We start from the raw sequence: 9,870 nt of genomic DNA, 5'->3' as shown, positions 1-9,870 counted from the left end.
AATTTTTTTGGTATTTCGTGTTCCATATCCATAAGTAAAGATAGAGAATAACTAAGAATAGCAAATAAAAATTACTTATTGATAAAGCAAACAAGCACACACGAGAATATTCACCCCATGCTATGACTCCCCGGCAACGGCGCTAGAAAAAGGTCTTGATAACCCACAAGTATAGGGGATCAATCGTAGCCTATTTCGATAAGTAAGAGTGTCAAACCCAACGAGGAGATAAAGGTAGAACAAATATTCCCTCAAGTTCTATCGGCCACCGATACAACTCTACGCACGCTTGACGTTTGCTTTACCTAGAACAAGTATGAAACTAGAAGTACTTTGTAGGTGTTGTTGGATAGAATTGCAAGATAATGAAGAGCACGTAAATAAAAAGTATGGGCTGTTTAGATAAAGAAGCAATAAAGTTAGTATAGCGAGTGTGGAAAAGTGGTGGTAGGAGTTGTGAAATTGTCCCTAAGAAATTGACTACTTTACTAGACCGATAGCAAGTTTTATGTGGGAGAGGCATAAGCTAACATACTTTCTATTCTTGGATCATATGCACTTATGATTGGAACTCTAGCAAGCATCCGCAACTACTAAAGATCATTAAGGTAAAACCCAACCATAGCATTAAAGCATCAAGTCCCCTTTATCCCATATGCCACAACCCCCTTACTCGGGTTTATGCTTCTATCACTCAAGCAACCCACTATAAGCGAATCATGAACATATTTCAACAACCTGCAGTGGGAATCCCTCACGCTTGCGCGACACGGGGGGCAAAATAGGACAGCAACATAACCACAAACAAATTAAACCAATCATAGCAATTCATCAATCACCGGTAGGACAACGAAAATCTACTCAGACATCATAGGATGGCAACACATGATTGGATAATAATATGAAGCATAAAGCACCATGTTCAAGTAGAGGGTACAGCGGGTTGCGGGATAGTTTTCCGCTCAATATAGAAGGAGGGGAGGTGAAGTGGATGTTGGTGAAGATGATGGCGGTGTTGGTGTAGATCGACGTGATGATGATGGCCCCCGGCGGCGTTCCGGCGCCACCGGAAGCAAGGGGGAGAGAGCCCCATGTATTCTTCTTCTTCCTTGACCCTCTCCCTAGATGGGAGAAGGGTTTCCCCTCTGGTCCATGGTCTCCATGGCGTGGGAGGGGCGAGAGCCCCTCCGAGATTGGATTTGTCTCTCTGTCTCTCGTTGTTTCTGCGTTCTCAGATTCTGCCCTTTCACCGTTTCTTATATATCGAGAGATCCTAACTCCGATTGGACTGAAACCTTCGCCAAGATTTTTTTCTGAAAATTAGCTTTCTTGTGGCAAAGGAAGAGCAGCAACCACCTTACGGGGTGCCCACGAGAGTCAGGGGCGCGCCCCCTGCCTCGTGGCCCCCTCGGGCACCGTCTCGCGTTGATTTTTCTTCCCAAAAATCATAAATATTCCAAAAGTATTCTCCATCCGTTTTTATCCCGTTTGGACTCTGTTTGATATGGGGTTTCTACAAAACATAAAACATGCAACAAATAGGAACTAGCAGTGGGCACTGGATCAATATATTAGTCCCAAAAATAATATAAAAAGTTGCCAAAAGTATATGAAAGTTGTAGAATATTGGCATGGAACAATCAAAAATTATAGATACGATGGAGATGTATCAGTCCTATTCATCAAGAAAGGTATGGCATACCGCATAACGGAGGAAACAGACTTGTGTTCCACCGCGTACGGTCAAAACAGGGTCATGTTGATTGGAAAGGGTTTGGCGTAGCGCAAAACGAAGGAAAAAGACTTGTGTTCTACCACATAGGGTCGAAACAGGGTCTTGTTGATCGGGAGGGGTGTGGCGTACCGCAAAATGGAGGAAACGGACTTGTGTTGGAGTGCCTACGGTCGAAACGGGGTCCAATTCATCGGGAGGGGTGTGGCGTGCCGCAAAACGGGACTACACAGGCTACTGTTCATCCACCGTCGACTTCCTCCAGCCTCCACCTGCTACTGTTCATCCACCATCAACTTCCTCAAGCCTCCACTAGCTACGATTCATCCACGGGGGCATGTTCATCCATCCTCCACCGGCTACTGTTCATCCAACCCTCCACGAGGCCCTATTCATCCAACCTCCATCGGCTACTGTTCAACCAGCCCTCCATGGGGTCCTATTCAACCAGCCCACGGTGGGGTCTTGTTCAACCATCCCTCCACGGGGTCCCTCCATCGGCTACTGTTCATCCACCCCCACCTCCTCGATCGAGGTCCTTCTCATCCAGCAGCAATGGCCTCTAATACCACGGGATCCTGTTCATCGAACCCCCACAGCAAGAATGAAGACTCGGGCACCGGAGATAATAATACACCGGACAGTGCCGAAGACAACCCACTCCAGCAAGATGCAGCGCAGGAGGACGGAGACGCCAGCCCTCATGAGAGAGCGGCAGAAGAAGAGGTAGAGGATTATATGCCTCCCTCCAGAGATGAGGCAAGCCTCGACGACGATGAATTCGTCGTGCCTGAGGATCCCGTTGAACAAGAGCGTTTTAAATTCAGGCTTATGGCCACGGCGAACAGCCTCAAGAAAAAGCAGCAACAGCTTAGAGCTGATCAAGATCTGCTAGCCGACAGATGGACTGAAGTCCTCACAGCCGAAGAGCATGAGCTCGAACGCCCCTCCAAAAGCTACCCTAAACGCAAGCTGCTCCCTTGATTAGAGGAGGAAGCGTATGAACCCGCATCACCAGGAGACAATACAGCTGACCGACCACCCCGTGGTCGCGACAGAGAGGCCTCTAGGCCCTTCACTAGACCTGTACCCCGGCATCGCTCGAAAAGCACAAGGCCACAGGGGAACGCTCCGGACTTGCGAGATATATTGGAGGATAAGGCAAGACAACCAAGATCGATCTATGGATCGCGTGGGCGCCCCACGGTACGTGACGACAGCCGTCGCGCCGGACACAGTAAGTCCGGCCGGGTCGAACAAAACAGACAAAGTTCTTTTGAGCTCCGTCGTGATATCGCCCAGTACAGAGGCGCCGCACACCCACTATGCATCACAGATGAAGTAATGGATCATCAAATCCCCGAAGGGTTTAAACCCGTGAATATCGAATCTTACGATGGCACAACAGACCCCGCGGTTTGGATCGAAGACTATCTTCTTCACATCCACATGGCCCACGGTGACGATCTTCACGCCATCAAATATCTCCCCCTCAAGCTTAAAGGACCAGCCCGGCATTGGCTTAACAGCTTGCCAGTAGAGTCAATTTGGAGTTGGGAAGACCTGGAAGCCGCATTCCTCGATAACTTCCAAGGCACGTATGTGCGACCACCAGACGCTGATGACCTAAGCCACATAATTCAGCAGCCAGACGAATCGGCCAGACAATTCTGGACACGGTTCTTAGCCAAGAAAAACCAAATCGTCGACTGTCCGGATGCGGAGGCCCTCGCAGCCTTCAAGCATAACATCCGCGACGAGTGGCTTGCCCGGCACCTGGGACAGGAAAAGCCGAAATCCATGGCAGCCCTCACATCACTCATGACCCGCTTCTGCGCGGGTGAGGATAGCTGGCTAGCACGCAGCAACAACCTCAGCAAAAATTCTGGCAGTCCAGATTTCAAGGACCGAAATGGCAGGTCGCGTCGTAACAAAAACAAGCGCCGCATCAACGGCGACAATAGTGAGGATACGGCAGTCAATTCCGGATTCAGAGGCTCTAAACCCGGTCAGCGGAAAAAGCCATTCAAAAGAACTACTCCGGGTCCATCCAATTTGGACCGAATACTCGACCGCTCGTACCAGATACACGGCACCCCCGAAAAACCAGCCAACCAGACCAACAGGGACTGTTGGGTATTCAAGCAGGCAGGCAAGTTAATTGCCAAAAACAATGACAAGGGGCTGCATAGCGATGACGAGGAAGAGACCCGACCGCCGAACAATAGAGGACAGAAGGGTTTCCCCCCACAGGTGCGGACGGTGAACATGATATACGCAACGCACATACCCAAAAGGGAGCGGAAACGTGCACTCAGGGATGTATACGCGATGGAGCCAGTCGCCCCGAAGTTCAATCCATGGTCCTCCTGCCCGATCACTTTTGACCGAAGGGACCACCCCACCAGCATCCGCAACGGTAGATTCACCGCATTGGTCTTAGACCCAATCGTCGATGGATTACACCTCACCAGAGTCCTGATGGACGGCGGCAGCAGCCTGAACCTGCTCTATCAAGATACAGTGCGCAAAATGCGCATAGACCCCTCAAGGATTAAACCTACCAAGACGACCTTTAAAGGCGTCATACCAGGTGTAGAAGCCAATTGTACAGGCTCGGTTACACTGGAAGTGGTCTTCGGATCCCCGGATAACTTCCGAAGCGAGGAGTTAATCTTCGACATAGTCCTGTTCCGCAGCGGCTATCATGGCTTGCTCGGACATACCGCGTTTGCAAAGTTCAACGCGGTGCCGCACTACGCATACCTCAAGCTCAAGATGCCAGGCCCTCGAGGAGTCATCACGGTCAACGAAAACACTGAACGTTCTCTCCGAACGGAGGAACATACAGCGGCTCTCGCGGCAGAAGTACAATGCAGCCTCTTAAGGCAATTCTCGAGTCCGGCCATTAAGCGGCCGGACATAGCTAAGCGCGCCCGGAGTAACCTACAACAAAGACCACCTGGCACATTCCGAGCACGCGTAGCAGTGCGGCCCCAACCCCAGCCCCTGCAAAACGCCAAAACAGGTCCTTCGCGTACACCATTACGCTCTGAAGATACTATGGGCATGGGGAGAGGGGCACGACCACGATAAGCCTAGACTGCGGCTCAACCACACCAGGGGCTCTCAAGTGTGTCGTTCTTTTTTTTCTTTTTACCTTTTATTTTTTACCCACAAGACTCCGTTCGTCAGAGGCCCTGTCCGGCAGTAGACCTGCCGAACTCATGATGCAACAGCCAGGGAAGGATAAAGGCTACAACGAATATACAGGTGGTCTCCATTACGAGCATTTTTATACACCATTCCGCAGCCTACCCCTGGAGGGGGACATGTTTAACAGCCCATCCCTTGCTTATCGCACTATTTGTATCGTTCTGCATTCATAGCAGCACTTATTGAATAAAACAATGCAGCACCTTTTTGCTTATAATTGCATTTCTTTTTCATACATATGTTCATTTACGACATGTCGCATCCGTACACTTTGGTATGGTTAAAACACACCAGGGGCTTATGTTTCCCGCATCATGGTGTGATAAGTCCGAACACTTTCACAAGTGCGGCACCCCGAACTTATAGCACTATATGCATCGGCTCCGAATCATGTCTTGGGTTAATAGTTGGGTTTGCCCGGCTCCCATGTTTTGGTACCTTATGTTCCGTTGTATCGGCTAAGGTAGCACTGGGAGAACCACTGCGATTGCACCCCAGTTGAGCTGGCTTAAGGCCTTAGTGGAGAAAGCTAAAACTGACTGTCATGATGAGGCGAGAGCCAGTCGCTGTTCGAGAGGTTTTTGCGAGTCCTTAAAGACTTATGCCGCTTAGAGCGAGGAGCCGGATCTTGTCCGGCCCAGGCATGGATAGAGCCCGAAATTCGGCCTTCCGAAGACTAGGGGCTTCGCCAAAATTTAAAATTATAGAATTCTATGGCTAAGTGAGAGTGTTCAAGCATTATAAGTCCGGTTGCCTTGTTCGCTGTGTTGAGCGCCTCCCTAGATGGACCCAAAAATGGGAACAAGAGTGCTCAAGTTTATCCCGAACACCCCAGCACTCGTGGCATGGGGGCTGAAGCCGACGACTTGCCATCTCTCAGGTTTGATAAACAGCCGCACAGAAGGTAATATTTTAAATTAACAAGCGTTGCTTAGTGCATATGAACTAAGTTTTCAACGCACAGGATAACAAAGTGCGAGTCTACTCAAAAATCACATCTTTGGAGCACTCCCCCGCAATAGTGCGGGCGCCCTTCAGCACACTCTTATAATACATCTCGGGCGTGCGATGCTCCTTGCCCTCTGGTGGCGGGTCCGTCACAAGCTTCTGGGCATCCATCTTGCCCCAGTGCACCTTTGCGCGGGCAAGGTCCCGACGAGCACCCTCAATACAGGCGGAGTGCTTGACGACTTCAACCCACGGGCACGCATCCACCAGCTGCCGCACCAGGCCGAAGTAGCTCCCAGGCATGGCCTCCTTAGGCCACAGCCGAACTATGAGGCCCTTCATGGCCTGTTCGGCCGCCTTGTGGAGCTCGACCAGCTGCTTCAGCTGGTCGCTAAGGGGCACCGGATGACCGGCCTTAGCATACTGAGACCAGAAGACCTTCTCCGTCGAGCTCCCCTCCTCGGCCCGATAGAATGCGGCAGCATCGGACACGCTGCGAGGAAGATCTGCGAACGATCCTGGAGAGCTCCGAATTTGGGTAAGCAACAGGTAATTAACACTCACATGCTTACTTTGCATGAAAAATGCCTTACCCGCTGCTATTTTCTTCACCGCCTCAATCTCCTGGAGGGCCTTGTAGGCTTCGGCCTTAGCGGCTTTGGCACACTCAAGAGCCGTTGCAAGCTCAGACTCTCGAGTCTTCGAGTCACGCTCCAGGCTCTCATGTTTTTTTCATGAGATCCTGGAGCTCTTGCTGTACCTCCGTCACCCGTGCCTCCTGCTTCTCTCGCTCGGTGCGCTCCACGGCCGCATTGCGTTCGGCCGCGACCATCGCCTCTTTCAGGGTCGCCACCTCGTTAGTGGCCCCTGCAATACCCACGTTATCCTTGTCATTCTTTTTGCAACCAAAATCCTTTTCTGTAAGGTACAATTTTAATAAGGTGTTACTCACCTTCCTTGTCTTCAAGCTGATTCTTGGCACGGCCGAGCTCGTTCTCGGACCGCTCAAGGTTTTCCTTCAAAGTATTGACCTCCGCAGTCAGTGCGGCAGAGGTCAGGAGCACAGCCTGCAATCACATATTGACATATTTATTATGACTCCTGCGTATATCTTTTTAGATCCTCAGTCCGGCTTTTCTTTCTGAACACCGAACCGAGCATCAGGGGCTACTGTCTATGCGGTACCATTTTATACATATTAAAATTCTTACCTTAAAGCCTGTTACAAGGTTGCTGCAGGCTTCGGTCAGCCCGCTCTTGGCGAGCTGCACCTTCTGAATCATCGCACTAATAACGGTGCAGTGTTCCTCTTCGATGGAGGCGCCATTGAGCACCTCCAGCAAGCTATCCGGCGCCTCCGGTTGGACGGAGGCTATCGGCGTCACGGCCTTGCCCTTCTTACGAAGGGGTCGCCCGCCGGACTCCAGAGCCACTGTAGGTTCCGGGGCCGAGTCCGGTGCAAAGTCCGGGAGGTTGTCCTGCGACACCTCCGGGGACCTCTCCTCCTGGTGGGTCCCTTCCTGGGATCCCACCTCGGCATCGTCCGCGTCACGGGGGGTGGAAGCAGTCGGAAGAGAATCCATATCCGACGCACCTAAGGACCCACTCGATGAAGCGGGAAGATCATACTTAGGCGGACTGCTGGGTTGTATGCGGCATTAGAAAGACATTATGTGTCAAAAAATAAAAACCTTGAAGTTATTCGGGAGTTCGGATACTTACGATCTCGCCAGGGGCTTGGCCCTTGGAGGCCAGTCCTCGTCGTCGTCACTGGCGTTGGCGGAGCAGTCCAGGGGAAGAGTTTTTCCATTCTTGGACCCTTCGGCCTCCCTTGTTGGGGAGGCCTTCCTTTTCTTCCCTCCCCCCGCTGGGGGAGAGGCTTTCTTCTTCTCCTCCTCGCCTTGGTGGGAGGAGTCGGCCTCGGATTCATCATCCGATAGAACCTGAAAATGGGAACTCTTCCGAGTCCCCGTGGCCTTCTTCTTGGCCTTCTTCTCCGGCACCATGTGGGGTGTCGGAGCCAGCAGCCCCGTTAGGCGGGCGTCCGCTGGGTCCTCTGGCAATGGGGCCGGACAGATAGTCCATTCGGCCTTCGCCAGCCAGTCCTGTCAAAGGTAAAGGGAGTTTAGATCCCGCATAGAGTCAAACTATGGAAAACAAGTGGCAAAATCACTTACCTCGTCAGCTGGACACTGCGAGCGGAATCCGCGATCTTCGGTAGCGGATGCGGGAGCCTCGGCGCCCTTGAACAGCACCTTCCAAACATCTTCGTACGTAGTGTCGAAGAGCCCGCTCAGAGTCTGGTGCTGCGCCGGATCGAACACCCACATGTTGAAGCCCCGTCGTTGGCATGGGAGAATCCGGCGGATGAGCATGACCCGGACTATGTTGACAAGCTTGAGCTTCTTGTCCACCAGCTTCTGGATACAGGCTTGGAGTCCGGTCAGCTCCTCCGAATCCCCCCAAATCCGGCCACTCTCTTTCCAAGAGGTGAGCCATCTAGGGATGCCGGATCCGAATTCGGGGGCCGCTGCCCAATCAGGGTCACGCGGCTCGGTGATGTAGAACCACCCCAATTGCCACCCCTTAATGGTTTCCACGAAAGTGCCCTCCAGCCACGTAATGTGGGACATCCTGCCCACCATGGCGCATTCGCACTCCGCTTGGCTGCCCTTCACAACCTTCTTCTTGACACTGAAGGTCTTGAGCCACAAGCCGAAGTGGGGCTGGATGCAGAGGAATGCCTCGCACATGACGATAAACGCCGAGATGTTGAGGATGAAATTCGGGGCCAGATCATGGAAATCTAGGCCGTAGTAGAACATGAGCCCCCGGACGGAGGGATGAAGTGGGAAGCCCAGTCCGCGGAGGAAATGGGGAAGAAATACTACCCTCTCATGGGGCCTGGGGTGGGGATGAGCTCTCCCTCGTCGGGGAGCCTGTGCATGATGTCGCTGGACAAATATCCGGCATCGCGCAGCTTCTGGATCTGCCCCTCCGTGATGGAGGTGGCCATCCACTTGCCTCCCGCTCCGTACATAGTTGGAGAAGGTTGAGGTGAGAAGTGCGGACTTGGGCGCTGGAGCTCGAGTCCGCGGAGATGGATAAGCCAAGGAGGAAGAAGGCGCGGGTAAAAGGGTTGGATCTTTATCCCCTTATATGGGCGGACAAAAACATGTGTCCCCACCGGCCTGGTAAAACTCTCTTATCTCCCAAGCGTCACAATCAATGGTGCGGTTGGGTTACCCACGTCCATATTGATGGGAATCCCGGAATAAGGGGAACACGATCTCTGCTTCGACAAGACGTGCCAAGGAAACCGCTTCGCTAAACGCGCAGAGGTGGAACAATAAAAACAATTCGAGTAAAGGCTTGGTAATGGTGTGACGTCATGCCACAAAATACGTCAGCAGATTGAACTTGTGTAATATTATTCTCTCTACGGTGGTACGTGGAATTTATTTTTGCAGAGCCGGACACTATCCTGATGTTCACAATCTTTTATAAATTATTCGGAGGAAGAACCCGCCTTGCAATGCCGAAGACAACATGCGCGCCGGACTCGTCGTCATTGAAGCCTGGTTCAGGGGCTACTGAGGGAGTTCCGGACTAGGGGGTGTCCGGATAGCCGAACTATCACCATCGGCCGGACTCCAAGACTATGAAGATACAAGATTGAAGACTTCATCCCGTGTCCGGATGGGACTTTCCTTGGCGTGGAAGGCAAGCTTGGCGATACGGATATGTAGATCTCCTACCATTGTAACCGAATTTGTGTAACCCTAGCCCTCTCCGGTATCTATATAAACCGTATGGCTTTAGTCCATAGGACGAACAACAATCATACCATAGGCTAGCTTCTAGGGTTTAGCCTCCTTGATCTCGTGGTAGATCCACTCTTGTAACACACATCATCAATATTAATCAAGCAGGACGTAGGGTTTTACCTCCATCAAGAGGGCCCGAACCTGGGT

Source organism: Triticum dicoccoides, chromosome 5B (genome assembly GCF_002162155.2).
Source record: "Triticum dicoccoides isolate Atlit2015 ecotype Zavitan chromosome 5B, WEW_v2.0, whole genome shotgun sequence".
NCBI classification, from domain to species: Eukaryota; Viridiplantae; Streptophyta; class Magnoliopsida; order Poales; family Poaceae; genus Triticum; species Triticum dicoccoides.
The sequence above is the reverse complement of the archived record's forward strand: the minus strand, read 5'-3'. Positions refer to the sequence as shown.